The sequence below is a fragment of the Apis cerana genome, linkage group LG12 (assembly GCF_029169275.1).
Source record: "Apis cerana isolate GH-2021 linkage group LG12, AcerK_1.0, whole genome shotgun sequence".
In the NCBI taxonomy this organism is placed as follows: domain Eukaryota; kingdom Metazoa; phylum Arthropoda; class Insecta; order Hymenoptera; family Apidae; genus Apis; species Apis cerana.
In genome coordinates this window covers 3,282,639-3,299,612 of record NC_083863.1, presented here as the reverse complement: position 1 = coordinate 3,299,612, position 16,974 = coordinate 3,282,639, and the positions used below count along the sequence as shown (strand labels likewise).

The 16,974-nt window shown below is 25.5% G+C and overlaps 11 non-coding genes across 11 annotated transcripts; all 11 read left to right on the top strand.

Annotated features, from left to right (window-relative positions):
• Positions 1-484: 484 nt before the first annotated feature.
• On the top strand, positions 485-603 carry LOC133667116 (5S ribosomal RNA). Its single transcript, XR_009832275.1, has one exon. It is a non-coding gene; the product is annotated as a 5S ribosomal RNA (ribosomal RNA).
• A 706-nt stretch (positions 604-1,309) lies between these two features.
• On the top strand, positions 1,310-1,428 carry LOC133667115 (5S ribosomal RNA). Its single transcript, XR_009832274.1, has one exon. It is a non-coding gene; the product is annotated as a 5S ribosomal RNA (ribosomal RNA).
• A 706-nt stretch (positions 1,429-2,134) lies between these two features.
• LOC133667114 (5S ribosomal RNA) lies at positions 2,135-2,253 on the top strand. Its single transcript, XR_009832273.1, has one exon. It is a non-coding gene; the product is annotated as a 5S ribosomal RNA (ribosomal RNA).
• A 709-nt stretch (positions 2,254-2,962) lies between these two features.
• On the top strand, positions 2,963-3,081 carry LOC133667113 (5S ribosomal RNA). Its single transcript, XR_009832272.1, has one exon. It is a non-coding gene; the product is annotated as a 5S ribosomal RNA (ribosomal RNA).
• A 708-nt stretch (positions 3,082-3,789) lies between these two features.
• LOC133667112 (5S ribosomal RNA) lies at positions 3,790-3,908 on the top strand. Its single transcript, XR_009832271.1, has one exon. It is a non-coding gene; the product is annotated as a 5S ribosomal RNA (ribosomal RNA).
• Positions 3,909-4,616: 708 nt separating this feature from the next.
• Positions 4,617-4,735, top strand: LOC133667111 (5S ribosomal RNA). Its single transcript, XR_009832270.1, has one exon. It is a non-coding gene; the product is annotated as a 5S ribosomal RNA (ribosomal RNA).
• A 706-nt stretch (positions 4,736-5,441) lies between these two features.
• Positions 5,442-5,560, top strand: LOC133667136 (5S ribosomal RNA). Its single transcript, XR_009832295.1, has one exon. It is a non-coding gene; the product is annotated as a 5S ribosomal RNA (ribosomal RNA).
• A 706-nt stretch (positions 5,561-6,266) lies between these two features.
• On the top strand, positions 6,267-6,385 carry LOC133667135 (5S ribosomal RNA). The gene has a single exon (XR_009832294.1). It is a non-coding gene; the product is annotated as a 5S ribosomal RNA (ribosomal RNA).
• A 705-nt stretch (positions 6,386-7,090) lies between these two features.
• Positions 7,091-7,209, top strand: LOC133667131 (5S ribosomal RNA). Its single transcript, XR_009832290.1, has one exon. It is a non-coding gene; the product is annotated as a 5S ribosomal RNA (ribosomal RNA).
• Positions 7,210-7,919: 710 nt separating this feature from the next.
• On the top strand, positions 7,920-8,038 carry LOC133667121 (5S ribosomal RNA). Its single transcript, XR_009832280.1, has one exon. It is a non-coding gene; the product is annotated as a 5S ribosomal RNA (ribosomal RNA).
• A 704-nt stretch (positions 8,039-8,742) lies between these two features.
• On the top strand, positions 8,743-8,861 carry LOC133667110 (5S ribosomal RNA). The gene has a single exon (XR_009832269.1). It is a non-coding gene; the product is annotated as a 5S ribosomal RNA (ribosomal RNA).
• Positions 8,862-16,974: the final 8,113 nt, after the last annotated feature.

The window sequence follows — 16,974 nt, the reverse complement described above, 5'->3', positions numbered from 1 at the left end:
GTACGTATACTTGTGTCATCGAGAATAATGATCAATTCGTCTATTTTATGACAAGGATTGAATATTTGAGGAAGGAGGAAACGAAGATGGTAGGAATGGATAGGAATTTTGAAGTTAATAGTATGTTGTATTAAATAATCATTATGGTTGAATTCTGATTTGATTGTAAATATTGAAAGCGTAGAGATAAATTGTAAAGAAATGCAATTTGAATAAAAGATTTCTACTCTTATTTTTACTCAGCTCTCGACTATCTGGTGAGTTTCGATTTATTCCAATGATTTATCCGTCTTTAATAACCGATATTATCTGTATTTTCATTTATATTTTTTAAATCTTTTGAGCTGCGTGAAAAATATGGATGCATGAATGGCGCGATATTATCTAAGTCAGTGCGTTTGACTGATAGATTGTAGATCTTTCCATTCTCGTTTAAAGTGAATTTTATAACACGCATTTCAAAAAAAGCACTAATAAATCTCGTGCCAACGACCATACCACGTAGGAACTACTGGTTCTCGTTCGATCACCAAAGTCAAGCTACGTCGGGCACGGTTAGTACTTGGATGGGTGACCGCTTGGGAACACCGTGTGTTGTTGGTATTCTTTTTTTTTAACCTTACAACTTTATGTATTAACTTTTACGAATTTGTACATTATTTTCTACTATCTGTACAAATTTTTAATTTCGTCGATATAAAATGCTCTCATCTTTTTAGTAAAATACCACTTGCAGTTGATATTGATTTCTTTATACTGATATTGACTAAACATCGATTTATTTCACGATTTGCTGCACGTAAGACGTACTGTCGTGCGTGACAGTGTACGTATACTTGTGTCATCGAGAATAATGATCAATTCGTCTATTTTATGACAAGGATTGAATATTTGAGGAAGGAGGAAACGAAGATGGTAGGAATGGATAGGAATTTTGAAGTTAATAGTATGTTGTATTAAATAATCATTATGGTTGAATTCTGATTTGATTGTAAATATTGAAAGCGTAGAGATAAATTGTAAAGAAATGCAATTTGAATAAAAGATTTCTACTCTTATTTTTACTCAGCTCTCGACTATCTGGTGAGTTTCGATTTATTCCAATGATTTATCCGTCTTTAATAACCGATATTATCTGTATTTTCATTTATATTTTTAAATCTTTTGAGCTGCGTGAAAAATATGGATGCATGAATGGCGCGATATTATTTTAGTCAGTGCGTTTGACTGATAGATTGTAGATCTTTCCATTCTCGTTTAAAGTGAATTTTATAACACGCATTTCAAAAAAAGCACTAATAAATCTCGTGCCAACGACCATACCACGTAGGAACTACTGGTTCTCGTTCGATCACCAAAGTCAAGCTACGTCGGGCACGGTTAGTACTTGGATGGGTGACCGCTTGGGAACACCGTGTGTTGTTGGTATTCTTTTTTTTAACCTTACAACTTTATGTATTAACTTTTACGAATTTGTACATTATTTTCTACTATCTGTACAAATTTTTAATTTCGTCGATATAAAATGCTCTCATCTTTTTAGTAAAATACCACTTGCAGTTGATATTGATTTCTTTATACTGATATTGACTAAACATCGATTTATTTCACGATTTGCTGCACGTAAGACGTACTGTCGTGTGTGACAGTGTACGTATACTTGTGTCATCGAGAATAATGATCAATTCGTCTATTTTATGACAAGGATTGAATATTTGAGGAAGGAGGAAACGAAGATGGTAGGAATGGATAGGAATTTTGAAGTTAATAGTATGTTGTATTAAATAATCATTATGGTTGAATTCTGATTTGATTGTAAATATTGAAAGCGTAGAGATAAATTGTAAAGAAATGCAATTTGAATAAAAGATTTCTACTCTTATTTTTACTCAGCTCTCGACTATCTGGTGAGTTTCGATTTATTCCAATGATTTATCCGTCTTTAATAACCGATATTATCTGTATTTTCATTTATATTTTTTAAATCTTTTGAGCTGCGTGAAAAATATGGATGCATGAATGGCGCGATATTATCTAAGTCAGTGCGTTTGACTGATAGATTGTAGATCTTTCCATTCTCGTTTAAAGTGAATTTTATAACACGCATTTCAAAAAAAGCACTAATAAATCTCGTGCCAACGACCATACCACGTAGGAACTACTGGTTCTCGTTCGATCACCAAAGTCAAGCTACGTCGGGCACGGTTAGTACTTGGATGGGTGACCGCTTGGGAACACCGTGTGTTGTTGGTATTCTTTTTTTTTTTAACCTTACAACTTTATGTATTAACTTTTACGAATTTGTACATTATTTTCTACTATCTGTACAAATTTTTAATTTCGTCGATATAAAATGCTCTCATCTTTTTAGTAAAACACCACTTGCAGTTGATATTGATTTCTTTATACTGATATTGACTAAACATCGATTTATTTCACGATTTGCTGCACGTAAGACGTACTGTCGTGTGTGACAGTGTACGTATACTTGTGTCATCGAGAATAATGATCAATTCGTCTATTTTATGACAAGGATTGAATATTTGAGGAAGGAGGAAACGAAGATGGTAGGAATGGATAGGAATTTTGAAGTTAATAGTATGTTGTATTAAATAATCATTATGGTTGAATTCTGATTTGATTGTAAATATTGAAAGCGTAGAGATAAATTGTAAAGAAATGCAATTTGAATAAAAGATTTCTACTCTTATTTTTACTCAGCTCTCGACTATCTGGTGAGTTTCGATTTATTCCAATGATTTATCCGTCTTTAATAACCGATATTATCTGTATTTTCATTTATATTTTTTAAATCTTTTGAGCTGCGTGAAAAATATGGATGCATGAATGGCGCGATATTATTTTAGTCAGTGCGTTTGACTGATAGATTGTAGATCTTTCCATTCTCGTTTAAAGTGAATTTTATAACACGCATTTCAAAAAAAGCACTAATAAATCTCGTGCCAACGACCATACCACGTAGGAACTACTGGTTCTCGTTCGATCACCAAAGTCAAGCTACGTCGGGCACGGTTAGTACTTGGATGGGTGACCGCTTGGGAACACCGTGTGTTGTTGGTATTCTTTTTTTTTTTAACCTTACAACTTTATGTATTAACTTTTACGAATTTGTACATTATTTTCTACTATCTGTACAAATTTTTAATTTCGTCGATATAAAATGCTCTCATCTTTTTAGTAAAATACCATTTGCAGTTGATATTGATTTCTTTATACTGATATTGACTAAACATCGATTTATTTCACGATTTGCTGCACGTAAGACGTACTGTCGTGTGTGACAGTGTACGTATACTTGTGTCATCGAGAATAATGATCAATTCGTCTATTTTATGACAAGGATTGAATATTTGAGGAAGGAGGAAACGAAGATGGTAGGAATGGATAGGAATTTTGAAGTTAATAGTATGTTGTATTAAATAATCATTATGGTTGAATTCTGATTTGATTGTAAATATTGAAAGCGTAGAGATAAATTGTAAAGAAATGCAATTTGAATAAAAGATTTCTACTCTTATTTTTACTCAGCTCTCGACTATCTGGTGAGTTTCGATTTATTCCAATGATTTATCCGTCTTTAATAACCGATATTATCTGTATTTTCATTTATATTTTTTAAATCTTTTGAGCTGCGTGAAAAATATGGATGCATGAATGGCGCGATATTATCTAAGTCAGTGCGTTTGACTGATAGATTGTAGATCTTTCCATTCTCGTTTAAAGTGAATTTTATAACACGCATTTCAAAAAAGCACTAATAAATCTCGTGCCAACGACCATACCACGTAGGAACTACTGGTTCTCGTTCGATCACCAAAGTCAAGCTACGTCGGGCACGGTTAGTACTTGGATGGGTGACCGCTTGGGAACACCGTGTGTTGTTGGTATTCTTTTTTTTTTTAACCTTACAACTTTATGTATTAACTTTTACGAATTTGTACATTATTTTCTACTATCTGTACAAATTTTTAATTTCGTCGATATAAAATGCTCTCATCTTTTTAGTAAAATACCATTTGCAGTTGATATTGATTTCTTTATACTGATATTGACTAAACATCGATTTATTTCACGATTTGCTGCACGTAAGACGTACTGTCGTGTGTGACAGTGTACGTATACTTGTGTCATCGAGAATAATGATCAATTCGTCTATTTTATGACAAGGATTGAATATTTGAGGAAGGAGGAAACGAAGATGGTAGGAATGGATAGGAATTTTGAAGTTAATAGTATGTTGTATTAAATAATCATTATGGTTGAATTCTGATTTGATTGTAAATATTGAAAGCGTAGAGATAAATTGTAAAGAAATGCAATTTGAATAAAAGATTTCTACTCTTATTTTTACTCAGCTCTCGACTATCTGGTGAGTTTCGATTTATTCCAATGATTTATCCGTCTTTAATAACCGATATTATCTGTATTTTCATTTATATTTTTTAAATCTTTTGAGCTGCGTGAAAAATATGGATGCATGAATGGCGCGATATTATCTAAGTCAGTGCGTTTGACTGATAGATTGTAGATCTTTCCATTCTCGTTTAAAGTGAATTTTATAACACGCATTTCAAAAAAGCACTAATAAATCTCGTGCCAACGACCATACCACGTAGGAACTACTGGTTCTCGTTCGATCACCAAAGTCAAGCTACGTCGGGCACGGTTAGTACTTGGATGGGTGACCGCTTGGGAACACCGTGTGTTGTTGGTATTCTTTTTTTTAACCTTACAACTTTATGTATTAACTTTTACGAATTTGTACATTATTTTCTACTATCTGTACAAATTTTTAATTTCGTCGATATAAAATGCTCTCATCTTTTTAGTAAAATACCACTTGCAGTTGATATTGATTTCTTTATACTGATATTGACTAAACATCGATTTATTTCACGATTTGCTGCACGTAAGACGTACTGTCGTGTGTGACAGTGTACGTATACTTGTGTCATCGAGAATAATGATCAATTCGTCTATTTTATGACAAGGATTGAATATTTGAGGAAGAAGGAAACGAAGATGGTAGGAATGTATAGGAATTTTGAAGTTAATAGTATGTTGTATTAAATAATCATTATGGTTGAATTCTGATTTGATTGTAAATATTGAAAGCGTAGAGATAAATTGTAAAGAAATGCAATTTGAATAAAAGATTTCTACTCTTATTTTTACTCAGCTCTCGACTATCTGGTGAGTTTCGATTTATTCCAATGATTTATCCGTCTTTAATAACCGATATTATCTGTATTTTCATTTATATTTTTTAAATCTTTTGAGCTGCGTGAAAAATATGGATGCATGAATGGCGCGATATTATCTAAGTCAGTGCGTTTGACTGATAGATTGTAGATCTTTCCATTCTCGTTTAAAGTGAATTTTATAACACGCATTTCAAAAAAAGCACTAATAAATCTCGTGCCAACGACCATACCACGTAGGAACTACTGGTTCTCGTTCGATCACCAAAGTCAAGCTACGTCGGGCACGGTTAGTACTTGGATGGGTGACCGCTTGGGAACACCGTGTGTTGTTGGTATTCTTTTTTTTAACCTTACAACTTTATGTATTAACTTTTACGAATTTGTACATTATTTTCTACTATCTGTACAAATTTTTAATTTCGTCGATATAAAATGCTCTCATCTTTTTAGTAAAATACCACTTGCAGTTGATATTGATTTCTTTATACTGATATTGACTAAACATCGATTTATTTCACGATTTGCTGCACGTAAGACGTACTGTCGTGTGTGACAGTGTACGTATACTTGTGTCATCGAGAATAATGATCAATTCGTCTATTTTATGACAAGGATTGAATATTTGAGGAAGGAGGAAACGAAGATGGTAGGAATGGATAGGAATTTTGAAGTTAATAGTATGTTGTATTAAATAATCATTATGGTTGAATTCTGATTTGATTGTAAATATTGAAAGCGTAGAGATAAATTGTAAAGAAATGCAATTTGAATAAAAGATTTCTACTCTTATTTTTACTCAGCTCTCGACTATCTGGTGAGTTTCGATTTATTCCAATGATTTATCCGTCTTTAATAACCGATATTATCTGTATTTTCATTTATATTTTTTAAATCTTTTGAGCTGCGTGAAAAATATGGATGCATGAATGGCGCGATATTATCTAAGTCAGTGCGTTTGACTGATAGATTGTAGATCTTTCCATTCTCGTTTAAAGTGAATTTTATAACACGCATTTCAAAAAAAGCACTAATAAATCTCGTGCCAACGACCATACCACGTAGGAACTACTGGTTCTCGTTCGATCACCAAAGTCAAGCTACGTCGGGCACGGTTAGTACTTGGATGGGTGACCGCTTGGGAACACCGTGTGTTGTTGGTATTCTTTTTTTAACCTTACAACTTTATGTATTAACTTTTACGAATTTGTACATTATTTTCTACTATCTGTACAAATTTTTAATTTCGTCGATATAAAATGCTCTCATCTTTTTAGTAAAATACCACTTGCAGTTGATATTGATTTCTTTATACTGATATTGACTAAACATCGATTTATTTCACGATTTGCTGCACGTAAGACGTACTGTCGTGTGTGACAGTGTACGTATACTTGTGTCATCGAGAATAATGATCAATTCGTCTATTTTATGACAAGGATTGAATATTTGAGGAAGAAGGAAACGAAGATGGTAGGAATGTATAGGAATTTTGAAGTTAATAGTATGTTGTATTAAATAATCATTATGGTTGAATTCTGATTTGATTGTAAATATTGAAAGCGTAGAGATAAATTGTAAAGAAATGCAATTTGAATAAAAGATTTCTACTCTTATTTTTACTCAGCTCTCGACTATCTGGTGAGTTTCGATTTATTCCAATGATTTATCCGTCTTTAATAACCGATATTATCTGTATTTTCATTTATATTTTTTAAATCTTTTGAGCTGCGTGAAAAATATGGATGCATGAATGGCGCGATATTATTTTAGTCAGTGCGTTTGACTGATAGATTGTAGATCTTTCCATTCTCGTTTAAAGTGAATTTTATAACACGCATTTCAAAAAAAGCACTAATAAATCTCGTGCCAACGACCATACCACGTAGGAACTACTGGTTCTCGTTCGATCACCAAAGTCAAGCTACGTCGGGCACGGTTAGTACTTGGATGGGTGACCGCTTGGGAACACCGTGTGTTGTTGGTATTCTTTTTTTTTTTTAACCTTACAACTTTATGTATTAACTTTTACGAATTTGTACATTATTTTCTACTATCTGTACAAATTTTTAATTTCGTCGATATAAAATGCTCTCATCTTTTTAGTAAAATACCACTTGCAGTTGATATTGATTTCTTTATACTGATATTGACTAAACATCGATTTATTTCACGATTTGCTGCACGTAAGACGTACTGTCGTGTGTGACAGTGTACGTATACTTGTGTCATCGAGAATAATGATCAATTCGTCTATTTTATGACAAGGATTGAATATTTGAGGAAGAAGGAAACGAAGATGGTAGGAATGTATAGGAATTTTGAAGTTAATAGTATGTTGTATTAAATAATCATTATGGTTGAATTCTGATTTGATTGTAAATATTGAAAGCGTAGAGATAAATTGTAAAGAAATGCAATTTGAATAAAAGATTTCTACTCTTATTTTTACTCAGCTCTCGACTATCTGGTGAGTTTCGATTTATTCCAATGATTTATCCGTCTTTAATAACCGATATTATCTGTATTTTCATTTATATTTTTTAAATCTTTTGAGCTGCGTGAAAAATATGGATGCATGAATGGCGCGATATTATTTTAGTCAGTGCGTTTGACTGATAGATTGTAGATCTTTCCATTCTCGTTTAAAGTGAATTTTATAACACGCATTTCAAAAAAAGCACTAATAAATCTCGTGCCAACGACCATACCACGTAGGAACTACTGGTTCTCGTTCGATCACCAAAGTCAAGCTACGTCGGGCACGGTTAGTACTTGGATGGGTGACCGCTTGGGAACACCGTGTGTTGTTGGTATTCTTTTTTAACCTTACAACTTTATGTATTAACTTTTACGAATTTGTACATTATTTTCTACTATCTGTACAAATTTTTAATTTCGTCGATATAAAATGCTCTCATCTTTTTAGTAAAATACCACTTGCAGTTGATATTGATTTCTTTATACTGATATTGACTAAACATCGATTTATTTCACGATTTGCTGCACGTAAGACGTACTGTCGTGTGTGACAGTGTACGTATACTTGTGTCATCGAGAATAATGATCAATTCGTCTATTTTATGACAAGGATTGAATATTTGAGGAAGGAGGAAACGAAGATGGTAGGAATGGATAGGAATTTTGAAGTTAATAGTATGTTGTATTAAATAATCATTATGGTTGAATTCTGATTTGATTGTAAATATTGAAAGCGTAGAGATAAATTGTAAAGAAATGCAATTTGAATAAAAGATTTCTACTCTTATTTTTACTCAGCTCTCGACTATCTGGTGAGTTTCGATTTATTCCAATGATTTATCCGTCTTTAATAACCGATATTATCTGTATTTTCATTTATATTTTTTAAATCTTTTGAGCTGCGTGAAAAATATGGATGCATGAATGGCGCGATATTATCTAAGTCAGTGCGTTTGACTGATAGATTGTAGATCTTTCCATTCTCGTTTAAAGTGAATTTTATAACACGCATTTCAAAAAAAGCACTAATAAATCTCGTGCCAACGACCATACCACGTAGGAACTACTGGTTCTCGTTCGATCACCAAAGTCAAGCTACGTCGGGCACGGTTAGTACTTGGATGGGTGACCGCTTGGGAACACCGTGTGTTGTTGGTATTCTTTTTTTTTTTTAACCTTACAACTTTATGTATTAACTTTTACGAATTTGTACATTATTTTCTACTATCTGTACAAATTTTTAATTTCGTCGATATAAAATGCTCTCATCTTTTTAGTAAAATACCACTTGCAGTTGATATTGATTTCTTTATATTGATATTGACTAAACATCGATTTATTTCACGATTTGCTGAACGTAGGACGTACTGTCGTGTGTGACAGTATAAAGTTCGTATAGTTGTACGTATATTTGTATGTATCATCGAAATTGAGAGATTAAAATCTCTTTGATATCTTTAACTGTGAATAATTATTTGTAGTAAATTTTTGTACTAGTAATGATCTGAAATGATATAGTGGAAATGATGATATTAAATAAAAATATATAGGTTGATAGGTAGGCATTATTTTGATAGGTATGACATTATATTTGATACAGATTAAATTTAATTGCAAATAAATTTTGAATACTTATATTTGAATTATTAAGGTATTAAATTTTTTTTAAAGAATATATTTCCGGCAACGTTTTGATTGTGCGATGGATTTGTGCACTTTGTTTGTCGCTTATTCGTGTATGATAATTTATTTTGTGTCTTTTAATTATTATTCTACTGTATATACAATTATGTGATTATTTTGAAAATCATATTAATTTGTTATGTTTTTTTTATTTCATGATATGTATGTATTTCAATTAATAAATAATTTTGCATATTTAATATAAAAAATTGTATGAAAACTATGTTAGATTTTGAATTATTTATCATGTTACTTTCACTTTGTTTTATCGTTGATTTCGATCTTCTTCATCTCTTTTTAATTATTTTCATTTAACGTATATAAAAATATATTATAAATAACAAAAATTAATTTCATATTGAATGTATATTTTTAATTTTTAATTTTTAAAATTTTTATTACCATTAATGAAATATTTTTAATTTTTATTACTCTCATTTAATGCTGTCATTAAGTTTTTAATCTATTGTTTTATCATTTTGTATGATAAATAGTTATTTATGTGAATGTTTTTATACTCCAGAAATATTTTCCTTTAATATTTTAATATTTTTTATATTATATCAAAATTAATTAATGTCAGTAAAGTTTGAATTTTTCGTTTAAGAAAATAAATATGAAATATAAAATATTTTTCGTATTAATTCAAAAAATAAAGAAAATAATGAAAAAAATAAGTTTGTTAATTATAAAAATAATAAAAAATGAAATAGTCTATATTTTATAAAATATTCAATATTATAAATTTAATTAATTTTACTTCTCTAAGAAACAGAGAATATTAATCATTACGTTTAAGATTACACAAAAAATTATTAAATTATTAAATAAAAACTTTCTAATGGCGAATATTGATTTTTAATAAATATAAAAACTATTATAAAACGACAAAAAATAGAACGCAAATGGTTGTGCATATTGACGATAATATTTGTATTCAACCCATAAATGAAAGAAAATCCAAATTAAAAAATTAATTTTTATTTTTAATGCTTTTTCAAAAAATTTATGAGACGACTATATATGTGTCAATCGTCATAGAAAATCCTCATGATGCATACGTAATACTTTTTATATATTGCATTAAAAATGATATATGTAACATATATATACATTTTTATATGTTGCATTAATTTCTAACATAAAAACTTTATAAATCAATTATAAATTATCAAAAATTATAATAAAAAAATGAAATAGTCTATATTTTTAAAATATTCAATGTATTGTAAATTTAATTGATATTTAAACAAAAAATATATATTTGCAAATATAAATATATGTTATTTATGAGATTAATAATTAATAAAATGATAATTAATAATAATTATTCTTTTTCAAATTCAATGTTTTTTTTTGTATATATGTTCGCTGCTCGACTATAAATTTCGAAATGTTTACAAGAAAATTTTTGATAAATTTAAATTTATAATTGGTAGTATATATCACATTCCAGTACATATGTATATATATCCAATATATTTCGATATTTCCGATAAATATATTGTTAACAATTGATTCGTAAATATGGTATATAATAATAAAATTAATTTATTACAAAGTTCTATCATTAAAAAAATTCTGATTTAAACGATGAAGAGCAAAGTCCATATGCCAATAAAATTTATGTTTGAATAATTATGTGAATTCACGAAATTCTAAGTTCTGTTAATTTCAAGTTACAAAGTTTAAGAATTAAAAAATGTTGTAATATAATTTAATATAATTTAATAATTCATTAATTCTAATAGTTGAAAGTTTTCTAATAATTCGAATAGTTCTAATAGTTCAATTATTCAATGTGTTTATGTAATTCACGTTGTATAACATATTTTAATAGTTCAATAGTTTAATGTGTTCTAATTTTTTCTCAAATTTTACAAATGTGATTTCTGAGATTCTTTACATTCATTTCGAGATTCACGAATCCTCAATGAAACACATCGGCGGTGTTAATGTTAATAATACCGCAGACCACCCTTTGGTTGTACGACATTTCCAACTTAAGGAAAATTTTTAGAATTAGACTAGGGAGATTAGACTTATCCACAGAAAATGTTCCAAGAAAATTAATCCGCGAGTGTAATAAATCTTCTCTAGTATAGAATGATGCTAATTACATTGAGATTGAAGAACAGATGATGGGAAAAATATCGTCTCAAAACCTAAAATCACATTCCAATTGAAATTTCTAATTTCAATATGTAAATTTAAAAAAATATGTAAATTTCTAATTTCAAGAATTCTTTAAATCTTTCTCTCAAAAATGTCATCAAGCAATGTTATGCTACATTTTTTATTAAATGTCTTAATATAGGTTATTGATTATATTTAAATATTTACATATATAATTTTCGAATAATAATTTATTAGCAATTTGAGAATAGAAAATATATAATATATTAAATAATATTGAAAATGATAAAATTGTTAAAAAATCAAGAAATGTAATTGATAACAAAATTATATGAATTTCTAAATAAATGAAATAATTCATTTAAAAATAATCAACGATAGATTGATAGTTAATTAATTGATAGTTAATTAATTGATGAATTATGTAAACTATAATAAATGAAATATAATTTATAATCCATTAATTTTTATTGTTTATATTAGGCTAACATTTAAACTAAGACTGAACGGCGATAAAAAAAAGTTATTCAAAATAAATATGATAAATTGACAACATATTTCAAAATCTAAATCGATGAATATTCTTTTATAAATAAAATATTAACAAAACAAAAAATAGATTTTGAAAAAAAAATTAAATTCTATGCATAAGACCATCTGATGAAGTAACATGATGAAGTAACAATCATCCAAATAAAGAAACATTCTTTTATCCTCGATCTTTCTCCATTCTTAACATTTAATTATTCTTGATTCGATTTCTTATATTTCTTCTTTTGAATATTTAACGATGTTAAACCCAAACAGTTGGCTTTGAAATAATAAATCAACGAACGAAGAATAAACGAATTCGCGTAAATTTATCTCAGGTTTCATTTATATCCTTATAATTTAAATTCCGCAGACTGTTTCTTTTAAATTAAGTATATGTTGAAATAATTTAACATACTTACAGACTTGTGTTTAGAGATTAGAAAGCCGGTCTATCATATCAAGCTGGTCTATCATATCAAGCCGGTCTATCATATCAAGCCGGTCTATCATATTCATCGCATTAAGTTAAGAATTAACTATGTTATAAACACTATGTTATTATATAGTAACACTATATTACTATTTGTTTATAATAAAGCTTATTTATTAAACTGATCAATTATGAAGAAAAGCAGAGAAAAGTAAAACAAATGCAGCATATTTAAGAAAAATAATGGGAATATCAAAATATCCAAAAAATAACATTATTTAATTTGTAATATCTCAAATAAAAGAATAAATGACTTTTCAATCAGTGATATTTATGGATTTATAATATTGATATTTTCGACTTAATTTGTAGAAAAGTGAAAAGTTTTTGAGCAAATATTCAATTGTTGCAATTATGATTAAAATATATAAAAATTTTGAAGTAAATTATGTAATCTATTCATCTGCATATTAAGTTTGGAATAATTTCGAAGTTATAAAATATAACATTAAATTCTAAATTTTAATAAACTATTGCTAATTTCGAATCTATTAAAATATCTTTATTCGTGATAAATTAATATAAATTTTAATCTCATCAATATTTTAAAAAATAATATTTTATAATGCAATTACTTTACTCTTTATTTATATTTGCTAAATTATATTTTATTTAAAAAACAATAAGATTTATTAATTTTAGCAAAATATTATAATTTTATTTTTGTTTATCATCAATAAAACAAAAAATGATAAAAATACAAGAAAAAATTATTTTACATTTTTTTACAAGTTTATAGTTTTTTCATATTTGAACAAAATATCTTTAATTTCACTTTCCACCGTTGTGTAAAAATTCAAATCCACAAATCGTAATTTTATTCAAATAAATATTTATATTATTTTATATAATGTTTCTGTAATATTCTTGTATATTCATTTGTAAAGAATAAATGAAAATTCTAATTCCTTGCAAAAAGATTTGAATCCACTTTTAATTTCAATAAATTTCATTAAATTCTGAAATATTTGAAAATGAATTTGTGTCTTTAATAATAATATTTTTTCAACAATGTAATAAAAATTTAAATCAACTTCCCATTTATTTTTGTCAAACACGTGTTTATATTTTCTATATATTTTTCTATATATATACACATGAACTCATGTTCAACTTTAAAATTCTTTTCACTTTTAAAATTCAATTTCACTTGAAAAAATATTCATTCTAATTTTTAACAAATATTAATAAGTATTTATATATTATAATATTAATATCTTCATGAAATCATTTTAGAGTTTTCGATTTTAAAAGCAAAAATAAACACAAAAGTTTAAAAATATCAGTTGATGCTTATTTATTAAATTATAAATAGATTTAAGTAGTATTAGATTATAAGTAATATTCTAAATATATGATAAGTATACAAGAAAATTTATAATTAAAAAAATATATAAAATTGCAAATATATGAAAAATATACAATTATGTGTGAAAAATATTATGGAAAATATTATTGTTAAAGTTATAATATGAGATAATTAATAATAAAATAATAATAAAAACAATAAAATAAATTACAAAGTTAATTTTAATATAGATATTCTATAAACAGAACAAATAATATAAACATTATATTATATATAATATTTTAAATATTTAAAATTTTTAAATATAAATATGCATATGCAAAACATATAAAATAATATATTTTTGGCATTTCTTTATCACAAAATAAATTTTTTATAGTTTTATTTATCAAAATAATCTTTTACATAAACATTTAAAATTATAAACAATTTAAGTTTGCATCAGATGAAGAGAAATAGAAATAAAGATAGCTTTGGTGCGATAAATATATTAATATATATTTATATGTTTCGTAAAAAATGTATTAATTTGGAAGAATGTATTTTTGTAAGATATCGTAATATATTTTATTCATCCATTTATTTTGAGAAAAAATTAAAAAGTTTAATTAAAATTTGTTATGAAACATATTAATTTAATTCAATAATTTTAGAATTCTTTTTACAATTCTAAATGATAATGAATTTATTTTAAAAATAACATAAATATTTATACAAATAATATTAAATATTTACATAAATAAATAATAAAAAATAAGATAAAAGATATTTAAAAAAGTTTATTTAAAAAGAAGTGTACAATTATATTTTTAAAAACTTTGATTATTGATTAAACTATTTGATTAATTCATAACAATTCAAATAACTTCATGATAGTAGTTGTTTTATTTTATAATAATTTTATTTACTAGTTATTTATTATTTTAAAATTATTTGTTTGAAATTATTTAAATATTTTTAGATTAATTTTATACTTGAGATATATTTTATATTATTAAATATAATAATTCAAATGTTATGTTATATTTAAGATATATTTAAAATTAATAAATTAATCATAAAAATATATTTAAAATTTAAAATATATTTAAAATTAATAAATTAATCATTAATTTTAACAAAGAAAATAATGACAAATGACAGTGAAATAATAACTTAAAGTTCCATTGCTGATAATTATTAAAAATGTGTTAACATTGAAAATTACTCATAATAAAATGTTTTAAACAAAAAAAATATTATTTGTGATATTAATTTTTTAGTTTTTTCAAGTCTTTAATAAATTTTGATTTAGGAAAATAACGAGAATTTAAGTTTCATAAACAGAAATTGAACTTTATATGATAATTTTATAATTAAATTTTAAAGAAATATTTAAGATTTATTTCAATTTTAAGATCGCTTAAATTAATTCCATAATATTCTATTTATTTTCGAATTATGTATAATATATTTACCATTATAATTATAATAAAATGTATTAATTTTAATTTATTGTCCTTTTAATTATATAAACTAAATTTTTATCTATTCTTCATTTTATTTCTTTTTTTTTTTGTTAATTAGAATACATCATATCCGTTTTTAAAAGTAAATGAAAATAAATCGGATATCCACTTGTTGCATACTTGCATATCGTATCATTATATTAAGTTTATGTGTAAATTCGTATTATTATTCATCAAAAAAATATATACAACAAATCAATCTATCCGTTTGTTGGTTTTTTTTCGTCACTACATTCAGAGATTGTACACTACATTGAAGAGATTAATTAAAAAAAAGTTCGCTTCAATCCTATTTATGCTATTCACGATTAGCACAATTATTATAAATCTAAATAATTATATTTATAAATATATAAATTTAATCTTTTTAATTTTTTACACAATTTTTCAAATTTATTTCTTCTAATCACTTTCATTCAAACTAAATATCAATAAGTTTGTTAATAATTCATAAAAATATTTGAACTTTATTTTACAAAGAAATTTAACCCAAAAATTCTAATTTAATGAAACATTATATACAAATATTTAATAATTCTTTTTAATATATATAATATTATAGACATAGATATAACATATAGATAATTATACATAGATAATTTTTTGTTTATGGAAATCTATTGAAATGAAATTAATTCTCAAAGTTTCTTTAAGATATTTTTTAATTTGAAATTTTATTCTATTTGGTATCATTCATTGTATTAAAAAAAAAAAAAATATGAATTTGAAATATAAACATTGATTTTAATTCCTTAAAATAATATTTTAGTGAAAACAAAATGTATTCATTATTTTTTATATACTCATAAAATTTTATTAAAAATAAAAGATTATTCATTAAAATTTCAACAAAAAATAAGAAAATATTCAAATATTTTTGTGAATCATTGTATTTAATTATGCTTAATATTACACAATTTTCAATTTCAATTTCCAATTATTACTAATTACACTTACTACTTCTTATTACAAACTCAAGTAAAAATATTAAAAAAATAATCTTTATTTTTCTTCATATAATTCAATCGCAATTTTTTAAAAAATTTTTTTATGTCTTCTATTAAATTAATCTAATATCTTCTAATATTCTCAAAAAAAATCATATTATTTGTTCTAATTTTAAAAAAATTATAATCAATATTTTTTACTAAAAAATATAATAATATAATACAATATAATATAATATATTATATAATATGATATATTATATGATATAATATAATATAAAGAAAATATAATAAAAAATATAATATAAAAAATATAATAAAAAATATAATATTTTTATTAAATAATAAAGAGAGTATAAATATAGGATATATTTTTTTATTTTTTGAATAAGCAATATTCATTGAGAATATTCATATTTCAGAATATTAATAAATAAAAAAATAAAACGAAAAAATTTGAAGAATTTTATATGAAATATATTGCATAAATATAAATATCGTAGATTTTACAAAATTTTTTATTTTCTTACTTTTAAAATAAAGACAAAATCCGTACAAATTCGAATAGTAATATAAAACATTATTAATTTTGAGAAAAATAAATTAAAACTAAATATATTGACTTAATATAATAGTAATATAATAATAGAAAAATTTTATTAAT